The 26,484-nt window shown below is 36.4% G+C and overlaps 2 long non-coding RNA genes across 9 annotated transcripts in view; one reads left to right on the top strand and one right to left on the bottom strand.

The window, feature by feature from the left end:
- The window catches only part of LOC106997085 (uncharacterized), a 219,838-nt gene that overhangs the window by 108,590 nt on the left and 84,764 nt on the right, over positions 1-26,484 (top strand). The gene's annotated exons all lie outside the window — the stretch shown is intronic.
- The window catches only part of LOC114676273 (uncharacterized), a 123,753-nt gene continuing 112,836 nt past the window's right edge, over positions 15,568-26,484 (bottom strand). The window contains exon 5 of the long non-coding RNA XR_003727150.2: positions 15,568-15,748. This is a non-coding gene — a long non-coding RNA (uncharacterized LOC114676273). The remainder of the gene's footprint in view (positions 15,749-26,484) is intronic.

Below are 26,484 nucleotides of genomic sequence, written 5' to 3'. Positions count from 1 at the left end.
AGGGACTACTAGATGGAGAGGGAAAGAGGAGGACGAAGTTTGAAAACCTAACTATTGGGTACTATGCTTACTAGCTGGGTAACAGAAATACTCATATTCCAAACCTCAGCATCACACAATATACCTATGTGACAAACCTGCACATGTATCCCCTAAATCTAAAATAAAAGTTGAAATTGCATTTTAAATTTTTTTAAAATTTAGTATTTATTTAAACAAGAGAATAAATATTTAGAAACTTTTCATCCTTTGTAAAAGAAACCCTATACCAAGAGCCTTAAGCAATCAATTCCCATCTCCTCTTCCCACTCCCACCCTCACTCCTAAACAAACCTTTATTGACTTTGGGTCTCTGTGGATTTGCTTATACTGAATTTCAAATAAATGGGACAATAAAATATGCGGCTTTTGTGATTTGATCCTTTTAGTTAGCAAAATGCTTTCAAGGGTCAGTTATGCGGTAGCATGTATCAGTATTCATTTCTTTTTATTTCCAAATTATGTACAATGTATAGATATTCTAAATTTATGTATAAATCAGTTGATTAACATTTGAATTGTTTCCAGTTTTTGACTATTAGGAAATATTGCTGTAAACATTGTTTATAGCTTTTTGTAAGAACCTATGTTTTCATTTAATCACCTGGGAGTAAACTCTGTGAGTCATATGGGTGACTTTATGTATAACATTTTCAGGAATGACTAAACAGTTTGTCAAAGCAGCTGCACAATTTTGCATTTCCACTAGCAATGTATGAAGGTTCTGATTTCTCCACATCTTGTCCAATACTTGTAATTGTATTTTTAATGATCACCATTCACTGAGGATAAGGCAATATCCCTTTGCGGCTTTGATTTGCATATTCCTATGACTAACGATTTTGAGCATCTTTTCATAATACTCAATGGCCATTTGTATATATTATTTGGAGAAGTGTCTAAAGTCCTTTGTCCATTTAAAAAAATTGTATTGTTGGGCCAGGTGCCGTGACTCACGCCTGTAATCCCAGCACTTTGGGAAGCCGAGGTGGATGGATCACCTGAGGTCAGGGGTTCAAGACCAGCCTGGTCAACATGGTGAAACCCCATCTCTACTAAAAATACAAAAAATTAGCTGGGTGTGGTGGTGTGTGCCTGTAATCCCAGCTACTTGGGAGGCTAAGGCAGGAGAATTGCTTGAACCTGGGAGGTGGAGGTAGCAGTGAGCCGAGATTGCGCCATTGCACTCCAGCCTGGGCAACAAGAACAAAACTCTGTCTCAAAAAAAAAAAAAAAAAAAAAAAAAATTATAATAATTTGTGTTGTCCTGTTATTAAATTGTAGAAATTTCTTATATATTAAATTTGTTATTTTCCAGTTGTTTTGATGATAACCATGCCAGCTGATATGAAATGGTATTTCATTGTGGTGTTTTGGCATTTCTCTAATGACTAAAGATGTTGACCATCTTTTCACCGGTTTGTTGACCATTTATGTATCTTTGGAGAAAATGCCTATTCAAATATTTTGCCAATCCTTGGATTGGATTGTTTATTTGTTGTTGAGTTGTTGTTCTTTATATATTCTGGATAATAAGCTATTACGAGATATATGGTTTGCAAAAATTTTCTCTCATTCTGTTTGTTGTCTTCTCACTTTCTTGATAATTTCCTTTGAGATACAAAATTTTCTAATTTTGATGAAGTCCAACTTATCTATGTTTTTCTTTTGCTGCTTATTTTTACTGTCATACCTAAGAATCAATTGTCAATTCCAAATTCATGAAGATTTACCTCCATGTTTAGGTTTTCATTCATTTTAAATTAATTTTTGTATATAATGTTGAGTAGAATTTCATTCAAGTAACTTCAAATGACTTCATTGTTTTGAATGCAGACATTCAGTTGCTTCAGTATCACCTGTTGAAGAGACAATTCTTTCCCAATGGAAAGAAATCTCCACCCTTGTCAAATTCAGTTGGTAATACATGCATGGATTTATTTTTGGACTCTCAGTTCTATTCCATTTGTCTACATTTCTATATTTATATATGTATGTCAATAGTGCACTGTTTTAATTATTGTGTGTATGTACCACTTGCATTGTAATATGGACCATTTACATTCCATGTTAATTTGAGAATCAATTTTTCTATTCCTGTACAAAAAGGCTGCTGAAATTTTGATAGGAATTGCATTTAATCTGTAGATTCCTTTGAGTAGTATTGAAATCTTAACAACATTAAGTTTTTCAGTTGATGAACATAGGTTATCTTTCCACTTATTCCTTTCGCAATGTTTTGCAGTTTTCAGTGTACAAGTCTTTCACCTCCTTGGTTCAATTTATTGTTAGGTGTTTTATTCTTTTAAATGCTATTGTAAATGAATTGCTTTCTTAATTTACTTTTCAGGTTTTTCATGGATGGTGTATAGAAACAACTGATTTTTGTGTGTTGATCTTGTATTTTGTGACTTTGAGGGATTTATTTATTAGCTCTTGTAATTTCTGTGGATTCTTTTGGGATTTCCCCTATATAGGGTCAGTTCTGTGAATAGACATAATTTTACTTCTTTTTTTCCAATTTGAATGCCTTTTACTTTTTGTCTAATTGCCCTGGCTAAAACTTCCAATACAATGTTCAATAGCAGTGTTGAAAGCAGACATCCTTGTCTTGTTCTAGATTTTAAGGGGGAAAGTCTTTAGGTCTCTCAACACTGAGTATGTTAACTGTAGATTTTTCATAAGTGCCTCTTTATCATGTCGAGAAACTTACCTTTTAATACTGGTAAGGTTATAATTTTTTGCTTTCAACCATCGTATATTTTAAAGAACTTAGGAGGGGAAAAATAGTCTGTCTACACAGATAGTTACCATTTCTGTGGTTCTTTCATTCTTAAAGTTATCACTTTCCCTCTAGTATCATATTTCTTCTCTCTCAAGATACTCCTTTACCATTTTTTTGGAGCAGATATACTGTTAGCAAATTATCTTAGGCCTCCTATATCTGAGAATGTGCTTATCTCACCTTTATTCTTACATATTGTTTTCTCTGAATATTGATAGTTCTTTTACTTTAAAAATATCATCCTAGTACCCTTGGACTCCATGGTTTCTAATGAGAAGTCCATTGTCATTTAAATCATTGTCTCCTATAAATCATATGTCATTTATTTCTGGCTTTAAGATTTCTTTGTTGTTTATTTTCAGAAATTTGATTGTGTTATTTCTGGGCATAGATTTATTTGCATTTATTTTAGTTGAGGTTAGCTGAGCTTCTTGAATCTGCAAGTTTATGTACTTAACCAAATTCAGTTACGTTTTCAGCCGTGATTTCTTTGCTTTTTCCCCTACATTTTGTTTTCTTCTTTCTTCTGGCACTATAACCAAACACATATTACCCCAGTTGCTATTGTCTGACAGATCCATGAACTTCTGTTTAATTTTTTCAATTATTTTTCTTTTTATTGTTCTGGGTGGATAATTTCTACTAAACTATCTTCAATTCACTGATTCTCTGTCTTCTTTACTCTGCTATTGGATCTTTCCAGGAAATTTTTATTTTAGTTTTTGTACCCCAGCCTTGAGGGACCTTACCTGTGGTAATAGATCTCCACTGAACTGGTCAAGCCAGTTTCTCCAGAGGAACGCTCGTAAAAAGGTACACCTCAATCTTTTTTCTTTTTTTTCTTGCAACGGAGTCTCGCTCTGTCTCCCAGGCTGGAGTGCAGTGGTGATCTCGGCTCACTGCAAGCTCCACCTCCTGGGTTCACATCATTCTCCTGCCTCAGCCTCCGGAGTAGCTGGGACTACAGGTGCCCGCCACCACGCCCAGCTAATTTTTTATATTTTTGGTAGAGACGGGGTTTCACCATGTTAGCCAGGATGGTCTTGATCTCCTGACCTCATGATCCGCCTACCTCGGCCCCCCCAAGTGCTGGGATTACAGGCGTGAGCCACCGTGTCTGGCCTCACCTTTACTTCTTGAAGCTTGACTATAATAGCTTCTTTAAATTTTTTTCAGTTAATTCTAACATCTGGATCATGACAGGATTGGCATCTGTTGATTCCTGCTTCTACTTATGCTGACTAGTTTGGGATTGCATTTTGGATACTTAATATACTGTGTTATGAGAGTCTGGGTCTTATATAATTCTTATGGAGATTATTGAAAAGAGAGAGAGAGAGATGTTCATAGACTTGGAGATTTTAGCTAAAAGTACCAAACCACTTTCTGTAAGCAATGGTTCTAAGTGGGTTCAATTTTCAGAGTTTGTAGTGTTGTTTGGCTGTCTCCCATGTGTTGCCATTCAGAAGCCACAGTCTGAGACCTTGGGGATGGCCTACCTATCAGTTCTCAGAGTCTTTCGTTAGGCTTATATTCATGCTTATGTAGCTCGTAGGGGAGACCCACAATTCAGACACAACTTTATGGAATTGCTTTCTTGAATTCTCCCCTCTTTACAGTCTTTGTGACACTTTTTGGTTCTGAAAGGCCCTGATTCTGCTCTTCTGTCTAGAAGGATAGGGCTTTAGTTTTCCCTCTCTGCTGTGAACATTCCACAACTGTGTCTGCCACTGAAGCTAAGTAGCAGGGTATAGAGAGAAACAAAGAATGGGGATGTTCCCTCACATTCTTAGGACCACGGCCTCTCTTGCCAGAGGGAAGGGTTGCATTCCCGCAGGGTTTTAAATGCCTGCCCAGCTACCACTGTTATTGTTATCACTTCTGTGACAGTACTGCCATAGATTTTCTTGGGTCTGGGATGGAAAAAACAAAAAGCAAAACAGTCAAATTTTTATACTTTCCCCAGGAACTGACCCCAGGGACTCCTTTTCCTGCTGGAGACTAGAAATTGAGGTCTTCTTTTACAGCTTTCTGCCTACACTCAGTCCAGAATTTTGAACTTTGTGATACTTTTCATTCCACTGTGGGAGATACCAGAGGCAAAAAACAAGAAACTCCCCCTTAAATTGGTCTTACTTTGAGTACTCATTTCCTTATTTCATTCTACCTGATACCATTTAACATTTCAGAGTCTTCAGAGAGCTGCTCAATATATCTGTTTTAGTCATTCATTGTACTCAACAGGAGAGACAAGGTGACATATGCTTACTTTTATCTGAACTGGAGCCAGAATCTTAAATATATATTGAAAAGATTATATTAGATAATTTTTTATTTATGTCTATCTTATTTACTTCCCCCCCCCCCCCATATATTGTTAGGCTTAAATGTCCTAAAGCATTCTAGGCAAATAGCACAAATAGCTTTTTTAAAAAGCCCCTCTAAGTATATTCCATTACCTCAGTTAGTATCTAGCCTCATTACTTCTTTATATTATTCCATTAAATTTTAAGTCAATTTTCTTTAGTTTTAACTATGGTGTATTATATCATTTTCCAAATAAAATGTTGCTTATAAATATCTAGAGGGATTAGAAAGTTTAATAACTCTATTTAAATAAAAATTATTGTGTGTATATATACACATTTTAAAATAATTACACAATGAAGGGAAAGAAAGCAAAATTTTAATAACTATTCCTCTCATTAGAGGAGCAGAACAAATTTTTACCTCTTGGATGCATGTTTACAGTTTGCTGAATATGCACTTCAAAATAACGTACATATATAGAATGTAATTTTTAGAGGAACTCTTACTTCTGATTCACCTGATATATACCCTAAAAGGTTTTTATCTTTGTTCTCATGGTCGTCATGTTAGAGAAGGTAGTTATGCAAACATAAGCAGGGTAGGAGAATGGCTCCCCCAACAAGGAATGTCAGGCAACTATCAGGTGATAATCAGCCAGTTGTTAAACTGTCGCTTTAAAATCTTAATTGGTTGCAGCCAGGGAAAGGCAGTCTCTAATAGCTAGAAAACACTTGAAGCTGGTGATCAGTAGCTTCCCAATAAGATCTCAGGAGTTGAGCAAGTGGGCTCAAGCATGTGCACTAAGAGGTAAAATGGTGGAGTTTAACTGGTACATGATCTACCTCTAGGAAAGCTTGACTGATAAGGAAGAAATGTTTCAAGTAAGCATGTGCACAACTTCAGTAAACACACTGTGCATGTGGCCTCTCCTAAGTGCTGGCAGGCTACTACGCATGTGGACAGCCTGCTTCAAGGGAAGAATCAGGGGAGAAAAAAACCCCTGCAAACCCTGGAACCATGCCAATATATAAAATCCCAAGTCAAGAGCTGAACAGGGCACTTGGATCTCTCAAGTCCCCTGCTTGGCCTTCTTCCAAGTGTTCTTTACATCCTTTCGTTCCTAGTCTAAAAGTTTTTCATAAACTTTCATTCCTGCTCTAAAACTTGCCTTGGTCTCTCCCTCTGCCTTAAACCTACTTCTGCCCCTCAGCCAAATTCTTGCCTCCGAGGAGGCAAGGGTCAAATTTACTGCAGAGCTGTACAGATTCACTGCTGGCAGCAATCACAACTCATTATATATTTTCGCTTAATAATTATAGGCATACCAAAACTTTTGTGGGGTTTAATAAGAAGAATCAAGGTAAGTTCAGGTTTACCTGCTGAGTAAGTGTGAGAACACTAGGGTAAGGATAGGAATGGAGGCTATAACTCATCCTTGAAAATAATTATATATGCCTGTCACTATATGCCTTTTAAAAACAAAATTGAATAATAACTAAGCTAGTAAAGGAAGAGGTAAAGACTTTTTACAATCAGAAACGAAAAAAAAAAAAAAAAAAAAAGAACAGAAGAGCGTTATGTTTCCCTAAGGTGGATCTTTTTGTGGTAGACTATAACAAAGCAATAAAGGAATCGGCAATACTTGCATACCCAGTGGACTATTTAAATATTACTGTGACTGAGAACAAAAGACTTCCAGATTTCCCTAGCTCTCTTGTTTAAATCTATATGGGAATACAGATTTAGAGCTAAATGGAGCACAATCACACAGGGAGTCTTTGGAGGCTACAAGGACTATGAATATTGATGGGAATTCACTTCTGTTTTGTGCTCTGAACAAATGACAACAGAGTAGTAAACAACTATTTCCTTGGAGATGCAAATAGATTCCATAGGCTGTGAAGTGAAACTCTTTCTCACTCAGATCTTATTCAAAGCAAACAGTGTATTTAGAAGGGTACGCATACCCTAACAATTAGACAGGATATGGCAAACTAGAAACAAAGAAATGGAATTAATTCCAACTCCTTATAACTATAAAGAAGTTTTTTTTTCCTCTCTCTCCAAATAAGCTAGAGATGGTATTATTTCTGTTTCATATTTTTAAAAATAAATGAATTCATTCTTGTAAAGTTGCCTTTGAGTATTTAGCAAAATTGTCCTAGATCTGAACTCTACAAGTGCCATCTTTCAGAGCAATACAATATTTCCTGGAAGATTGTTACAAATGTCATTTTACTCATGTTGAAAAACTCTGTTTTCCAAATAGATAAATTTCTCTTTGGGGTCTGCAGAGGCTCATAAGTGACCTTCCAGATACAAGCTGCTATTGAGAGTTAAGGGGATGATCAAAAATCACAGTAGTTGATGCCAGACCTGAATAATAATATTCTAAAAAGGAAAATAGGATACTTTCTTTTTGCCTAGAAAAGGAGCAAAGGCTACGGTGTGGAAATTCAGAGAAGGAAAAATATGCTGAACCTGAACATGGATGAGCAAATTATCAGAAATAATGGGGTCAAATAATAAAACTGTCCTTATAGAATTTAGCACGACATCTATCAATAATTATTATAAAGCATTAACTTAAAGAACAATAGTTTGTAAAGAGCAGGAAAATTTAGGTCGTTCACAAAACATACAACAAAAGTAAATTTGTGTATTTCTGTGGGGGCATGGACATCTCAAAGTCCATTTTGGAATACCTGTTGAGTTCCCTGAGGGCGAGGCTATGTGTTATTTTTCTTTGTGTTTCCAGGATTCAAGTTAAACTGTAAATTCGTAGGCAAATCAGCAGTCTGTTTTAATGGAAAACTCTAAGATGTCAGTCCATCAGGGTGCTCAGATATCACTGAAAATGCAGCAGAATGGAAAAAAAAAATCTCTTTTCCTGATCTACTCTGAGGAAGACCATTGCATTCTGTTTGAAAACATTTTTCGTAGGTCCTTGGTGTAGGCAGTGACCTCAATGAGTATGTTCAAGTGATAAAAGATGACTGATTGCCTTCTCAAGAGCATGTTTTTTTTTTTTTAAATTTATGTAGTTTATTTTATTTTATTTTTTACCTGAAGGGCTTTAGTGTTCTTCAGCAAAAGGCACAAGTTTTCCAAAGAGCAGAGTAACAAAAGAGCAAGCTAGAAATGGGGTTTAAATTCTATCACCAGTAGCTCTCATTTTCTTCATCACATGAGACTTAGTTTTCTCTCTAAATAAATATTTAAAACTATTCACACATTTGTTAAAAGAGGCAGCAAAGTGTTAGCCTCCTTGGGGCAGGCACCCACGTGATTCAGCCTGGATCTGTTTATAAATCACCATCACAGGTGCTACACAACGAATGCTATTTTTTTCCCATCTTGATACAGAATGTTCTTGCTAACAGGGAGTGAGAAAAGCCAGTACCTTTTCTCTATCCAAACATTTGAGAATTAGGTGCTAGATTTTACAAATTCTGTTGGAAACTATCAATTTCATCAAAATTTCCTGAAACATTCCTCTATACCTTCTGATATGGTTTGACTCTGTGTCCCCACCCAAATCTCACCATGACTTGTAATAATCCCCACGTGTTGTGGGAGGGACTCAGCTTTAGGTAATTGAATTATGGGGGTGGGTTTTTCCCATGTGTTCTTGTGATAGTGAATAAGATGCATGAAATTTGATGGTTTTATAAAAGCACAGTTCCTTTGCACACACCCTCTTGCCTGCTGCCATGTAAGACATGTCTTGCTTCCCCTTTGCCTTCCATCATGATTGTGAAACCTCCCCAGCTATATGGAACTGTGAGTCCATTAAACCTCTTTCCATTATAAATTACCCAGTCTCAGTTATGTCTTTATTAGGAGCATGAGAACAGACTGGGGCTGGGCACGGTGACTCACACCTGTAATCCCAGCACTTTGGGAGGCCAAGGCAGGTGGATCACCTGAGGTCATGAGTTTGAGACCAGCCTGGCCAACATGGTGAAACCCTGTCTCTACTAAAAATACAAAAATTATCTAGGCATGGTGGCGGGTGCCTGTAATCCCAGCTACTCAGGAGGCTGAGGCAGGAGAATTGCTTAAACCCAGGAGGCAGAGGTTCCAGTGAGCTGAGATTGCACCATTGCACTCCAGCCTGGGTGACAAGAATGAAACTTCATCTCAAAAAACAAACAAAAAAGAGAGAGAGAAAGAGAAAGAGAGAGAGAGAAAGAAAAGAAAGAAAGAAAATAAAAGAAAGAAAAAGAGAAGGAAAGAAGACAGAAAGAAAGAAAGAAAAGAAAAGAAAAGAAAAGAAAAGAAAAAGAAAACAGACTAATAGAGCACATTGGTACTGGGAAATGGAGCATTGCTATAAAAATAGCTGAAAATGTGGAAGCGACTGTGGAACTGGGTAATAGGCAGAGGTTGGAACAGTTTGGAGGGCTTGGAAGAAGACAGGAAGGTGTGGGAAAGTTTGGAACTTCCTAGAGACTTGTTAGATGGCTTTGACCAAATGCTGCTCATCTCAGGTTGAGATGAGGAACTTGTTGGGACTGGAATAAAGGTGACTCTTGCTATGTTTTAGCAAACAGGCTGGCAGCATTTTGCCGCTGCCCTAGAGATCTGTGGAACTTTGAACTTGAGAGAAATGATTTAGGGTATCTGGCAGAAGAAATTTCTAAGCAGCAAAACATTCAAGAGGTGACTTGGTGGGGGTGTTAAAAGCATGCAGCGTTTTGTATTCACAAAGATATGGTTTGAAATTGGAGCTTATGTATAAAAGGGAAGCAGAGCATAAAATTTCAGAAAATTTGCAGCCTGGTAATGTGGTAGAAAAGAAAACCCCATTTTTCTGAGGAGAAATATGAGCTGGCTGCATACATTTACATAAGTAACAAGGATCCAAATGTTAATCACCAAGACAATGGGGAAAATGTCTCCAGGGCATGTCAGAGGTCTTCACAGAGGTGCCTCCCATCACAGTCCTGGAGGCCTAGAAGGAAAATGGCCTTGCTGCTTTGGGCAGTCTTGGGATTTGGTGCTCTGGCTTAAAGGCCCAAGGTACAGCTTGGGCCATGTCTTCAAAGGGTAAAGCTCCAAGCCTTGGCAGCTTCCATGTGATGTTGAGCCTGCAGGTGCACAGAAGTCAAGAATTGGGGTTTGGGAACCTCCACCTAGATTTCAGAGGATGTATGGTAATGCATGGATGTCCAGGCAGAGGTGTGCATAAGGGGTGGAGTCCTCATGGAGAACCTCTGCTAGGGCAGTACAGCCGGAAAATGTGGGGTGGGAACCCCCACATAGAGTCCCCACTGGGGCACTGCCTAGGGGAGCTGTGAGAAGAGGGCCACTGTCCTCCAGACCCCAGAATGGTAGATCTACTGACATGCACTTGGAAAAGCTGCAGACACTGAATGTCAGCCTGTGAAAGTAGCCACAGGGGCAGAGCTGCCCAAGACCAAAAGACCATGGTAACCCACTCACGCATCAGCATGACCTGGATGTGAGACATGGAGTCAAAGTAGATTGTTTTGGAACTTTAAGATTTGACTGCCCCACTGGATTTCAGACTTGCATCATGCTCGTAGCCCCTTCATTTTGGCCAATTTCTGGAATGAGTGTATCTACCCAATCCTTGTACCCCCATTGTATCTAGGATGTAACTAATTTGCTTTTCATTTTACAGGCTCATAGGCAGAAGTGAATTGTCTTGTGTCAGATGAGACTTTGGACCATGGACTTTTGAGTTAATGCTGAAATGAGTTAAGACTTTAGAGGACTGCTGGGAAGGCAGTATTGTGTTTTGAAATGTGAAAGGGACATGAGATTCGGTAGGGTCCAAGGACAGAATAATATGGCTTGTCTCTGTGTCCCCTCCCAAACCTCACATTGAACTGTAATAATTCCCATGTGTTGTGAGCAGAACTCAGTAGGAGGTAATTGAATCATAGGGGCAGGTTTTTTTCCTGTGCTGTTCATGTGATAGTGAATGTCTCACAAGATCTGATGGTTTTATAAAAGAGCAGTTCCTCTGCCCACACCCTCTTGCCTGCTGCCATGTAAGACATGTCTTGCTCCTCCTTCACCCTCTGCCATGATTGTGAGGCCTCCCAGCCACGTGGAATGGTGAGTCAATTAAACCTCTTTCCTTATAAATTACCCAGACTCAAGTATGTCTTTATTAGCAGCATGAGAGCAGACTAACACACCTTCCTTTCATAAACTGGGCTGTCTCTGCTGTCCCAGATTTCTCTATTCCTTCTCTTCCAGTAGCTCCACCTTGCAGAGATGCTGTCAAATATGCACAAGCTCTTATATTCTCAGTGTCTTCCCAAGATGAAGCCAAGTCCTGATGAGCTGAATCTAAGAGTTCTTTTCGTCTTGACATACTGGCAGCCAGCTAACCCAACCATGGCCCTATTTTCTCCAACCATTACTAAAAATGTTCTCTCTCTCTCTCTCTCTTTTTTTTTTTTTTTTTTTTGAGACAGTTTCACTCTTGTCCAGGCTGCAGTGCAATGGAGCAATCTCGGCTCACTGCAACCTCCGCTTCCAAGGTTCAAGCAATTCTCCTGCTTCAGCCTCCCGAGTAGCTGGGATTGCAGGCGTGCACCACCATGCCCATCTAATTTTGTATTTTTAGTAGAGACGAGGTTTCTCCATGTTGGTCAGGCTGGTCTCAAACTCCTGACCTCAGGCGATCCGCCCACCTCGGCCTCCCAAAGTGCTGGGATTACAGGTGTGAACCACTGCGCCTGGTCCATTTTCTCTTTAATTTTGTAAATCCACTTCTGTTTTCTCTGGCCTCTCAAAATTGCAAATATGCTCTTTGTAAAACTTCTGTTCTTTGTTAGATGCCTACTCATCCTCAATTACCTCACTGATCCTTCTTGACACTGGCTCCTCCTTGAGGAAATCACCTTCATCGCAGCTTCTACCAATGGACGGAAGGCTGTCATTCTCCCAAACCATATTTATATTCTGGTCTGTAGTTTTGGTCCATGTCTAAAGGTTGCTGGTTGAACCTGGTCACTCATTCTCTTCTCCTTCTATGTTAATAGAATGCCTACTTTATAGCTGAGTCATAGTTGTCTTGAGTAAAGCTATTTCTCAGAATTCCTTACAATTGGGTGGCATGAGACTGGGTTAAGTATCTAAGGAGGTGTCAGCAGAAACAGTGTATTTAACTTCCTGAAGTGTCTTTAAAGGAAGAGAACTGACCCTTCTTCCCTTTCTATTATTGGCTTGAAGGTAGATGTGATGGTGGAGTTGGAATAGCTGTGACTTGGGGAATGGAGGCCACATTTTGCATTATTTGCATAAAGTCAAATTAACATGTCTTGGCTCATTATTGCATTTAATGAAATATGAGTCTTGTATTTACAATAATTAAACAACAATTTAAATCTTTACTGTAGTCTTTGGAGAAAATGCCAAAAAATGTTGAATTCATACAGCAGAACTTCTCATTTTTTATTCCTTTATGTCTTTCTCTTTCAATATCTTATATCCATGGGCAAGTCAGAATGGAGGAAATATTCTTCCTGTACCACTTGCTTAAGTCCCCAGATTTTTATAGAAATTGGCTTTTTTTACAGGTAGAGTGAAGATAAGTATTGTATTAGAGTGTGATGTTATAAAAATTCTTATTTGCAGACATTGTTGAATTCCATATAGTTAGTGAGTTAAGCTGGCATATATATTTCTTGTATCCAACACTAGGCAAGTTAGTAGTCCTGTATTACAAATTGCTTTTCTCTCAAAAGTCTTGTAAAACATAACACAAACTAAAGTTTAAATAAAACGAACTGCTGTACTTCCTTTTGACTCCTAACCATAAAAGCTCAGGAAAAATATATACACTTTGGGATATGGAACAGATAATTAATGGTTGCCTATAATTCTGAAGCTGAGCATGTTCAATCTGGGTAATTACGCCAAATCAGGCAGAAACACTATTATTGGCTTTTCAATGCTATTGTGCCACTAGGCTTTTTACCTTTGTTTTTCCACTTGAAATGAGACATGACACCATAATTGAATATATCCTGAAGTTGATGACAAACTTTGAAATATGCAAAAGTACTTTCCCCCTACTGAGTACTCATGAACAGTTCTAAAAGTAGCTGGGACCAATCTCCCAAGTCTAAAGATAACAATGTATTTTACGTGATCTTTCTAAATTCTCTTCTGGAGGGACACCAAATACCTTTATGTTTGTAATTCCAATGTGAAGCTTTTAAAAATGCTTTCAAATCAACTTTTAACTATTTTATGGGTACTCTGTTCTGTTTGAGTGAGAGAACAGAGAATAAGGTCTGAGAACAAGTTGAAGAAGCAGAACATCCTATAATTAGAATTAATAATTAGAATTAGTAAGGATATGAGTCGTTTGGCCCTAACCCCAATTTTCAGGGAAGAACACTGAAACTCATTGAATTTAGGTGTTTTTTTTTTTTTTTTTAAGTCATCCAGATTGCTTGTGGAGTATCAAGAACTAATATCTGATTCCCATCAAGGAGAGTGCGTTCACTACTCCAGGAGTTTTGGGTTTCAGAGTTCAATCTGATGTCAGCTATTTAACAAGAATTGAGAAAATAAACACTATTCAAACTATTTTATTGATTGATTGAGATAGGGTCTCACTCTGTAACCCAGGCTGGAGTGGAGCGGCACTATCATGTCTCACTGCAGCCACGTTCTCCTGGGCTCAAGTGAACCTCTCACCTCAGCCTCCTGAGTAGCTGGGACTATATTTTATAGTGTTGATTTTATGTCCATCATTTTAGCTGCAACATTGTTAAATAATCATAGTAACTTCGAAAACATGTGACACAGCAGTTGGGATAAGCTAGCCAGAGAGAGAGAGAGAGAGAGAGAGAGAGAGAGAGACAGAGAGACAGAGAGAGAGAGAGCGCAATAGAATTGTAATTTCAGTATCTTCCAAAAGTGGTTTTTGATCAATAAAACATGTATTCTTCATGATTATATTTTACTGTCAACATGGATATAGAGAAAATAGAGATTAACTCAAGACAGAAAGTACAAATTGCTTTTCCAATTACTCTCTTTTTTTTTTTTTTTTTTTTTTTTAGCAATTTTTAAACCCTTATTTTTAAAAGAATTTTTGGATAAAGTAAGATCAGGTTTTTCTTCAAAGTTCTTCATTCAAAAGATTTGGAAATATTTAGATCAAGAGTGTAACACAACATAAAAATTATGTCTTTATCATTTCATCTGTTAAGTTTATTCTTAAAAGAAATTAAAGCTCTAGCTTGTGGAAAGAAGAAAAAGAAGCTAAAGTCATTGAAGATAAATCAAATAACCATTTCAGATATAACATTGGTTTGAGAAAAAATTATTGTTTTGGATTTTATGCATTTTAACTTACAATGATGCTGAGACATCTAATTGAAATGGGCTCATAAGCAGGAAGAGATCTGGCTCATAATCTCATAAATTCTAGTTAGTCATTTAGATTGTGCAAGTGTCCCAAGGGATCGTTAAAAAGAGGACAAAGGGTCAAGAAATAGACCTCAGAGAATTCTCATGTTTAAAAATGAGATTAAAAATCTGAGAAGTCAGAAAAGAGAAATCAACACAAGAAGCATAGGAATTGAAAGGGTAGATGAAAATCTAGATAATGTAGTAATCCAAAAGCAAAGCAGAAAAGCAGCTTTGGAAGAACTACGGTTAAATGAGTCTGCATGGTGTTGGAATTCAATGAAGACAATTCCCCCAGTGTATCTGAGAGTCGCTTGGGCCTCCATGATGTGTCTCTCACTCCCACTTCCCTGTGAAACTTGAGAATTGTAACTTACTGATTTGCTTTGAGCCCCATCTCCAAAATTCTGGCATCATTCTGGGTCGAAATAAAGGATCACAAGTATGTTCTCAAAAGTGGTTTATCTTTGTTTACTTTTTGTTTAGATATGGTCTGTCCCCACCAAATCTCATGTTGAAATTTGTTTCCCGCTGTGGCAATGTTAGGAAGTATAATCTGTAAGCTGTAGAGCCTAATAGGAGGTGTTTGAGTCATGGGGCTTCACTCTCACGGATGGTTTGGTGCTATTCTCACAGTAGTCAGTGAGTGAATTTTTTCTCTGGCAAGACCAGAATAGGTCTCTCAAGAATGAATTAGTCCTCCAAGAGTGGATTGTTATAAAGCCAAGATGCCCCTCGGTTTTGCCTATTTACACATGTCTACTCCCCCTTTAACCTTCTGCCATGTTGTGATATAAGCATGAAAGTCCTCAACAGAAACCAAGCAGATGCTGGTGTCATGTATCTTGAACTTTGCATCCTGTGGAACCTGTAAATTAAATAATGTCTTTTCTTTATAAATTTCCCAGTTTTAGGTATTCTGCAGTGGCAACACAAAATGGACTAAGACAACCCTAAATGACTGTAGACAGTTATATAAGGATGAATAATCAGCACTGAAACAATTTTATCTATAAGTAAATATGTAGATTGCTTTGCTGTTTATTCCTCTCCTTGAGTGATTATTTTCTTAATTGATATACTGACTTTTCCAATCTGCTTTCTTCTTTCATAGTCTATTACCCCAATGCTGCCAAGACTGTGTGCACGTTTTCATCTTAGATTTTTAGAAATCAGGGGTAGCATGGGCATCACTACATATATAGCCTTATTTCATGGGAAAGAAGCAGATAAAAACAGGGTTAGTACTTTGCCGAAAAATACAACTAATTGGCTTCAGAGACTGGTATAAAGTTTCCAGAATGACATTATGAGTTAACTACAATTTCTCATATTTTAAGTGCATACTTTATACTGTAATAAGGACAGAGATATTTTATTAGAATAATGGCTAGATCTTAGCTTTACCATTACTGTGTGAATTTGGATAAGTTACTTCAGTTTTCAACCCCTCATTTTTCTCATATATAAAATAAGTATAATGATAGTACTTTTAAAAATAGGGTTGTTATAAAGATTAAATAAATGAACACACATCAACTCTTAGAACAGTGTCTCCAAGTAGGAAGCAGTCAACATATGTTAGCTATATTATTGTTGTTGTTGTTCCTTGGTATATACAAAACAAACTTTGAGCCTCTTCTTGAGGAATGCATGCTACTGTGTGCAATTGATTTAACAAAATTTAACTTAAACTATGTTCCTAAGAAATTTATGGACTTAAAAATGTTTAGTTTGATTCACACGCTGCTATTTATTATCTAAGTACACTTGCGAAAGTCATTTAAATTCTCTGGGTCTCAGGTTCTTCTTTTGTAAAAGGCGGCAGAAAAAAAAATCTGTCTCATGAAGTTACTCTGAAGATCAAACAAATAATGACTATGAAAGAATAAATTATAAAGTGATATATATATGCAAGATGCTATTTTTCTTATTTGGCCCCTCATGGAACACTAAATCCAATGGAACCCTATCCCACAAAATTATTGCTTAAGATAGAATGCAGAAGCAAGTTGTGATAGCACCGTTTTTTTCTCTTGTTTATACGTACATGATTTCCTTTATTTCCTTGCTTCCCTTTCCTTCCCTTCTTTCTTCCTTTTTCCTTCTATGCAGTATTTTGAATGCTGCTCCATGCTAGGTCCTGTGCTATATATTCCAAATAATAAAATATATTTTCTCTCAAGAGATCTCATTGTCTAGTATGGGAAACACACTAACAAAAATGTAATAAATTATAAGTGCAACAATAAATACATGAACTGCATAGGGAGGTTTAGTGATATAATTATTATTTTTTAGGACTATGTTTTCATCAATTTGCATTCTCTTTTTATTACAAAATCTTAAAACAAAACAGAAGTTAAGTCTCAAACACGGAGTCATAAGTACCTTGGAATAACAGTTACATATTTAGGGTACTGAATGTATAATAAAATAAGAAAATGTAATAGTTGTCAGATAAATTGAGTTCATTATAGTTACATAACTTAATCTGAGCAGAACTGCAAAAGGAATTCCAGAAAACATTTCAAATGAGGCTTTAATCTTTTCTTTGCATCCTATCCTTATAGTTATTATTATTTTTTTTGGTTATTTGTGGTAATTGGGTCGAATCATAACCTTTTCCACCTTCTTAGCTGAGTCATCATTGAACACCTTCCTGTGTGCTCCAGTCTTTTCATCCACCCATCTGTCTGACTGCTCCATTCGTCTCCTGCTGTGTCTCATTCCAGTTGACTTCTAGCTCAACTTTGCTCCCACCCACCTCTTCCTTTTATGCTCCAATGCACAGTGAGCTCAAAATGGCATCAAACTGATCTCCCTTTACTTGAAGGATCACAACATCATTGCTGCAAAATACAGGAAGTTTCTAAGTTGATTCAGCTTTCTTGTCTTTCTGTCTGCTGGTTAAATGCCATTTTCAAAAGAATTCAAATTGCTTAATTCAGACTATATCATTTTGAGTAACTCTTCTTTTGTGGAACTTGAAGATTTGTTTCTAGCTCTTCTCAGGTTCAATATCATATCATGTCATATTACATTCACACAAACTTACTGTCAGATTTACTTAAAGCATATTTGCATATATAATTCCATAACGAATTTCCAAAATAAATATTACCATACATAGTAAAAAATATTTGTGGGAAATAAGTAGTCAGAACTATACTTGAAACTTTTAAAAGCATATTTTTCTCTATAATGTCCTTGACCTAACAGGATAGTTATCAGCTTTTGGTTATTACGTCTTACTGAATTGACTAAATTCTGGGGAGAAGGAGGAAAAACATAACATAAATAGTTAGATAACAAAAGGCAGTTATGATAGCAATGGAGATATGCTTACTGTAATAATAACCAACATAATTGAGCCCTAAGTGCCATGCACTGCTTTAAGTGCTTTATGCATACCTATTCTCTTAGGTAGGTATTATTATTACACACATCTTACAAATGAGAAAACTGGGACCACAGATCATAAGTAACATGTCTGAAATGAGCTAACTAGTAAGAGGCCTTTCCAGGGTTTGAGCTCAGGCACTCATGTTTCCAGAGCCCACTCAACCTACAATATTAAGCCCTCCATCCACCTTATATATATTTTGCATAGAATCTAATAAATGAGCTTTTCCAGAGGCAATCAATATCCCGTGTCTGAAATATGTATTTTCATAGTAACACTCAAAAAAGCAAACTAAAGTCCAATAGAGCTTGTTGATGAGCTTGTGTAATCATAACTTGGTTTCCTCAGGAGGTTACATAATTTCTTTGAGCCTCAGTCTTCCTGGGTGTACAATGAGGAAAATTATAGGCTATCTTGTTGGGTTATTTAATGGATTGCATAAAGTACTAACACAGTGGGCACACAGTAAGCATCTAACAAATAGTAGCTATTTTTTTTTTAGTGTTATTATCTACTGGTAAGTGAAACGATTTTAAATGGCAGTCTTTTAAAAATTCATCTCTTCTGTTTTATAAGTCCAGCGTCATTTAGTTGTTTGCCGTGAAGATACTGAATTTAAGACCACAGGCTTTCAAGAGCAGCTCTTTCTAAGAACATCTGTTTCCAAATTTGCAAATGTGGAAATTGTTGTAGACGTTCCCAGTTTTTCTATCTCCTTTTGTTAAGTCATGTGTTTCCTGTGTGTTTTCTCATAAACAATTTAATTATTTCTTTTCTTTACTTTTTTTTTAACTGACACTTCTATCTTTTCTTGTGGACATTTTTGTCAAAAGACAAATGTTAATGAATGTCAATAAATGAATGCTACTAACACAAGATGTGTAGAAAAACCACAAAGTTACATTGAAATGTAGATACAAGGAATTTGTTTCTTGACTTGTGTTTGTATCTCAGAAAAACTAATAATTACAGCATATCATTGATCATTCAGGTTAGTGAAAAGAAAGTAAAAACTCAGAGTTAAATCCTCAAATGTCACAGGCCTAGAGAATTCACTATATATTTGGTACTATAAGAACACTGGGTAGTCCTAATTATGTGATAGAAGTTACAGCACACCCCAAGTATTCAGTACAAATTACATTCTGTTTTCAAGTAGAGAGAAGATACATATGTTCTCTTTCTACAACTTTAATTCAGATTGTTATGTATAGCAAAATTTGAACTGTATTTTGCTAATATTTTCTATTAAAACAATACAAAAAACAGTTTGTCCATTGGAGAAAATAAAATTCATGTGTTTATAATTAATTCATGGATGGTTTCTGAAAAATTGCTTATGAAACTAACTACCTGATATCCAAGAAGCCTTTTGGCTGTTTAGAAGCTCTCTTCTTAACACAGGAAGTCATATTATTCTGAGGATAAACAAATGAAATTCCCCAAAGATTTAAAGCCAGTTCAAAAAGGTCAGATGGGTTCTAAGATTGGCAAAATCATATTTTCCACGCAGTTTAACAAATGTAAGGGTTGCTTTTTTTTTGTAAATGGAAATCCCTTAGCCCGTCAACATCCAAGTAAGTGAATATTAACATATAATTTAAATATTTAGTTTTAATTGTATAACATTATCCTCAATGTAAAAATCTTAAGTGAAGCCACCCACCCCAGTGACATGTTTGGAAAACTTAAGTTAACAAAAGAGGAAAAGGCGGGGCGCAGTGGCTAGTGCCTGTAATCCCAGCACTTTGGGAGGCCGAGGCGTGTGGATCACGAGGTCAGGAGATCCACACCATCCTGGCTAACACGGTGAAACCCCGTCTCTACCAAAAATATAAAAAATTAGCCAGGCGTGGTGGCGGGCGCCTGTAGTCCCAGCTACTCGGGAGGCTGAGGCAGGAGAACGACGTGAACCCGGGAGGCGGAGCTTGTACTGAGCCGAGATCGCGCCACTACACTCCAGCCTGGGCGACAGAGCGAGACTCCGTCTCAAAAAAAAAAAAAAAGTGAAAAATCCAGATTTGTCTCGAATTCTCAAAATTCCTTATTTGAACCTTCCTAAATATCTAATATCTAATATACTAAAGGTAATATATTAGACCTGTATTTCTATTTTGCTTTAATAGTAATGGTGACTGTTTTTTTTACTCCTTTACTCTAAGGCATGAAATCAATGAGAAATAAATGTATTGTGTGAGAGCTTTAGACTAGGAAATGCAGTTTTATATTATTGATCTAACTTTGCATTGTATATTATGTATTATATAACTTTAAAATGTAAACTTTCATTTGGTTAGTCTACTGGTTGATCTACATATGTTTTACATAATTTTTATAAATGTACCACAAATAATGGTCTACAACACACTTATAGCTGTGTATCCATGAAATTATGCCTTTTATTTTTTTGGCAAGGAGAAAATTATCGTCAGTGTTGTACCAACATTGTATTGAATAATTTGCCCAGGATTTAACTCTTCCTTTACTGTTAAGTTTATAGAAAAAAAAGGTCACTATTTACTGTCTGTTTCCTTCTTCAGTTTCTGTTTAATCTTTAGTGCCCAAAAATGTAGCCATTTCTCCTTTTTTCACAGAAGTTGAGATTATGGTTAACTATAACGTCCTACTTGCCACACAGCCCACCGTCTTCATCTTTCCCTACTTCCCGTGGTAATTGCCATTACTATCTTTCTTTTACACTATTACTGAGGATTCAATCACATCACACCTCTAGTTTTTCCTTCTATTTTTCTGGCTGTTGCTTCTCAATTTGATTCATTAGTTCATCTTCTGTAGCCCATAAAAGGCTCATGTTACACAGGATTTCTCTTCAGCCCTGTTTTTATTTTTAGTCTCTTTTTCACTTTAATCAAGCTCAACTTTCTCTAGGGTGTCAATGACTACATAAATTCCTGTGACACCCAATTTTCATCTCCATGTTAGATTTCTGTCTTTAAATCTATATATCCAATGAATAATTGGAATTCTGTAACTGGAACTTGCTTCAAGTTTAACAAATTTAAAATAAATTTAGCACCATCCTTCTCAAACCTGACATTTCTCTCACACTCTCAATCTCAGTTAGTAACCACGCTTGGTTGCTTTGATGAGAAACCTGGGGATCATATGAGACTTATTCTCCCCTATTTATTACATCCAATCAATCACTAGGTCATGTTGATCCTACCCAGAAGAATTTACTGCTTTTCTTCTGACCCTTTGCCACCACCATCTTCACTTAGAAACACATCACCAATTGTCTAGACCATCGTAGTACCTTGTTTCCCGTCTTCCTCATTCTAGTCTTTTCTCCTTTCCATTCACTGTCTTTAAAGATCTTCTTCATCTGTTTCTCACCTGTATTTGGCATCAACGCCTTCCTATATATACTTTGAACTCTCAAAAGATTAAATTTCATGTACCTTTCAAAGAAGCCATGCTCTGTCACCCACCTTTGTAATGGCATAAGCTCTTTCTTCTGTCTTCCTATTCTATGTCCAATGCTATACATATGGCTTCCCAAAGGAAGCCATTTTTCGTCTTTTCACTGAAGTTGCTCTTATTTTAGATCTCTCTATTGTGCTATCTAATATATCTATAGACTTATATCTGTATTTTCTTTCTAAATATGTGTTATAGAGCACACAATGTTGTGTGCTCAACATTGTATTCGATATAATTATCAGAAGTAAATAAAAGAAGGATTCCTGTTCCCAGAAGCTCAGTTTTGCTGGTAAATCTTAACTCATGTATTATTCATCTCTTCTCTGAAGGCTTCTCTGACTTCCACCTCCCCAACAAGTCAGACTCTTAGGCAACTGTCACCAAGGTCTCAATGTATCACGGATTTAGCTTTTTTTTTTTTTTTGTATAAAGTATATTTTATTAATTTACCTGCACTACGTTGTAAGCCATTTAAGTTCAGGGAATTTGTCATTCATGTCTCAATTCTTAATTTATAAGAGCAACTCAATAAGTAATTTTCTTAATGAGCAAATGAATGCAAAACTTTGGAAATGTCTACGGAACTCTCTGAGCTATTTAAATTGTATTGTATCAGGATTTTAGTTTTTGATTATGTATACCTTTGATTTTTCTATTTGACTTTTGCTTTTAAAGATAATTTAAAATATACCTAAATATAATTAGAAAATCATTTCCTTTGAACTTTACCAGTTATTTATTGGAAGTGAACACTTTAATATGTATAGACAAGACAAAATAGAAATCAAGGCCATTGTTCTTGAGAAGCCTATATTCTAATACGGGAGACAACAGTTCTTCATATTTCTATTATAGATTTATTAAAATTTTGTTTATTAAATTTTGAGGAGTACCTACTATATGTCTGACACTATGCTGGATATTCTGGATTTTTAAAGAGTAAAATATGGTTCCCAAGTTAACAATTTTGTTTTACAAATAAAGAACTAATGTTGTTTGCTCATATCTACAGCAAAAAAAAAAGAAAAAGAAAAAGAAAAAAGAAATCCAATTATAGAATCATTAACTGTGCTTTGTGAAAACTTCTGTTGTTATACATTTATTTTAATGAAGGCTTCTACCTAGATCAAAAGTGTTAACATGGCTTTTAATATGGTTTGGCTGTGTCCCTGCCCAAAATCTCATCTTGAATTGTCATCCCCATTATCCCCGTGTGTCAAGGGTGGCACCAGGTGGAGGTAATTGGATCGGGGTTGCGGGTAGTTTTCCCATGCTGTTCTTATGATAGTGAGTGAGTCTCAGGAGATCTGATGGTTTTATAAGTGTCTGGCATTTTCCCTGCTTGCACTCACTCCATCCAGCTGTCCTATGAAGAAGGTACCTATTTTTCCTTTGCCTTCTGCCATGATTGTAAGCTTCCTGAGGCCTCCCCAGCCATGCTGAATTGTGAGTCAATTAAACCTCTTTCCTTTGTAAATTACCCAATCTTGGGTATTTCTTCATAGTGTGACAATGGACTAATACAGCTTCCTTATGAGAAATGTTAGACTTGTGAAATACTAACAACTTGCCTTTATCCAACTCATATATTAAAAGAGAACTTCTTATTTAAACAATTAACTTTGGGCCAGGTGTGGTAGCTCACACCTGTAATCCCAGCACTTTGGGAGGCTGAGGTGGGCAGATCACAAGGTCAGAAGTTCGATACCAGCCTGGCCAACATGATGAAACCCTGTCTCTACTAAAAATAAAAAAATTAGTTGGGCATGGTGGCAGGCGCCTGTAGTCCCAGCTGCTCAGGAGGCTGAGTGAGGCAGGAGAATTGCTTGAACCCAGAAGCAGAGGTTGCAGTGAGCCAAGATAATGCTACTTCACTCCAGCATGGGCGGCAGAGCAAGACTCCATCTCAAAAAAAAAAAAAAAAATTGACTTCAATAATGGAAGTGTAAAAACAAATGATGGAGACAGTAATTATAAAATATTTCGTTACATGAGAATGGTGGCAGAATATGTCACCCCCAAATGTGCCACTTTGCCGTAAGAATTCTTTTGAGCTAATAGAATTAGCTATATATACTAGAATATATATAGCTAATATATATATATATATAATAGAATAGCATATACTAACATTCTGCCCTTTATGTCCCAGGAGAAAAGAAACACTCTTATCACCAAAGACAGGAGAAATCTACCATGTAAAAGATGGTCTACTGTTCCAGGAGGTACCTCTCTGTACCATCTTGTCACCAGAGATGGGAGATTGAGGCTGAGAAAAATTTATACAAACAAACCTTGTTAAAATAACTCTTACCTTTCTTCAGTCTCCTCATTCATTTCAGTTACTTTTTCACAATTGGTACTCATTGTTCAACCTAGCATAGAAGCATTTAGTTTTTGCTGTTTCTTCGGGTCTTTACTTTTCAGTGGGGATTCCCACGTACAGGTAAAAATCTATATGCTTTTCTCTTGGTAATCTATTTTAGTTAGTTTAATTTTCAGGGCCAGACAGAGACCCTAAAAGGGTAGACGTAAAGTTTTGTTTCTTTGCCATATGCATAGTGAAAACCAAAGTAATAGTGAAAACAAACCATTAGCTATATTATATATTAGCTATATTACATAGCTAATAGATACATTTAGAGGTGTGAAAGCATAGCAAGTTTGGAGAAATGCATTGCATTGACATACATTCTTGAGTCTTGCCATTGTATAAGATGTTGTGTTTTTTTCTTTTCTATTTTCTTTTTCTTTCTTTCTTTTTTTTTTTTCTTCTTTTTCTGCTGCCCAGGCTGGAGTGCAGTTGCATGATCATGGCTCATTGTAGCCTTGAACTTCCTGGCTCAAGTAATCCTCCCACTTCAGCCTCCTGTGTAGCTGAGGCTACAGGCATGCACCACCACATCTGGCTGAATTTTTTTTTTTTTTTTAGAGATGGGATCTCACTGTTTTTCCCTGGCTGGTCTTAAACTCCTGGGCTCAAGTGATCCTCCTGCCTTGGCCTCCCAATGTGCTGGGATTATAGGCATGAGCCACTCTGCCTGACCAAGATATGTTGTTATGTAGCATTTTCATTAAATATGCTGGCACTCATTTGCTTTTAGGTTAGAAAACAACCAACCAAAAAGCCTTAGTTTGGAAGAAAATCTATATTATGTTATGGCATGTATGGCTACAAAACACATTGAAATTTTGTGCCAGAATATTTTTGTTCATAGTTGTAGATACATTAAGAAAAATGGGAGATGTGTCTTAGTAATTTTAACATAAATTATTGCAAAAATAAATGGCGATTCATATAGTGAAATAATAGCAGTGTTTGTGTGTATGTGTGTGTGTGTGTGTTTGATAAATAGGATGTGGCAACTACAAAAATGTAAAAGGTTAATATTTCAAACAACAGTGCATAAATTTGATATTCTGCTTTTATTTCTTTAAAAGTGAAGTTTTATTTCAATACATGAACAATTTTAAAAAATGAGTTTATGTAAAGACCCAAGTAGTTCATCTTATGAGGAAATATTACTAAGGCAATTTCTCAATTTTTAAGTTTCCAGTATTAAAAACATAGTGAACATGGTGGTAGTTATAGTTCTGTTTTTACTGTTGTAAATGCAGTATAACTTGGAGTACCTCTGGTTAAATGACAAAGTTAAAATGATATTCAATATTTCCTGTGGATTCATGTTAATTTGTGGTTTTAATTTGTTGCCATTCACAGCAGAACAATTTCCTCACCAGGTTTCCTCATTGAAAATAATTCTCAATTTTCCAGAGCTCCTACCACACAATCTTTAGAAGTAGAGAAGCAAAATTTGATTTTCAATAAAAAGACTGATTACATCCTTGTATAATGTCCATTATCTCTAAGAAAAAAAAAAAGAACAAAAACAGAAAAAAAAACCCTGTAACTTATAATACTATGGATTCAAATTACCTCATCGCTCTTAGTTGCAATTATCTACAATGAAATATCTAGATATTTTCCTCATTACCAAGAGAAGAGAGAGCTCATCTAATATTTGTTTTCTTGGCCACAGATTAGTTCCTAGAAACTAACTTTGTTAGATAAACAAAATGAAGAACAAAACAAGTATATATAAAAGAAAAACTTTTCAAAACGATGGAGCCAAAGATATTGCCTTTTCTCACTCCTAGAATCTGTCCAAAATGAATAAAAAATAAGGAACTGGGGGAGTAAAATAGCAATCAGCAATGCAATAGAGAATAGTAGCAACTATTTCCTGTTAAACTTCAAAACGCTTTTTCTAGTCATACCAAGTTTAACATGACTCTTGGAACTGATACTCAACTTCTCAAGACATCGGAACACTGTTGTGAGAAATTAGTGGGGGGAAATTCCCTCAAATCTCAATAAATTCTTTGATTAGAAGACCTCATAAAAAAGACAGAAGCTCCTTCTGCTCCTCCAGGTAAATAGGATCTCATTCTAGTGCTAGAGTTGGAAGACAGAGAATCTGACCATGTCTCATTGTTTCCTTGAAGTTGTTAATTTTTTGATCTACTCCTCTTGTGGAAGGAAAACAAATATACAAACAAGTAATACTTTTTGCTATACATTGCCTTCACACATTGCTGTATATCAGTTTCCTTAGATTTGCTGTCAATCTTAATGGTAAAGATGAAGAGAAAAGAGGCAAACGAGTAAAATCACAGATGTGTATCTGTGCCAGCCACATTATCTCCAGAGCCCTCAAAGTTAACTACCTTTGTAGAAAATGATGCATAACAACATTGGGCCATTGACTTCACTTCACAGCTGCTGTTAGAGTGGCTGAACTGCTTCAGGATAGTAGACAGAGAGTGAACAGAGACCAGAAACTGGACTACCACTTTTGCTTGTTAGTAATCTTCATGAATGGGATTAATGCCCTTATAAAAGAGGCCTGAGTAAGACCCCTTGCGTCTTCCAACTGTGAGAACACAGGAAGAAGGTGCCATTTATAAATCAGAAAGTGGGCACTCATCAGACACCAAATCTGCTGGTGCCTTGGTCTTGAATTTCCCAGCCTCCAGAACTGTTAGAAATAATTTTTTGTTGTTTATAGGCCAAACAGTTTATGACATTTTG

This window comes from Macaca mulatta, chromosome 2 (genome assembly GCF_049350105.2).
Source record: "Macaca mulatta isolate MMU2019108-1 chromosome 2, T2T-MMU8v2.0, whole genome shotgun sequence".
In the NCBI taxonomy this organism is placed as follows: domain Eukaryota; kingdom Metazoa; phylum Chordata; class Mammalia; order Primates; family Cercopithecidae; genus Macaca; species Macaca mulatta.
Note: the sequence above shows the minus strand (reverse complement) of the source record. Positions and strands in the feature narration are given on the sequence as shown.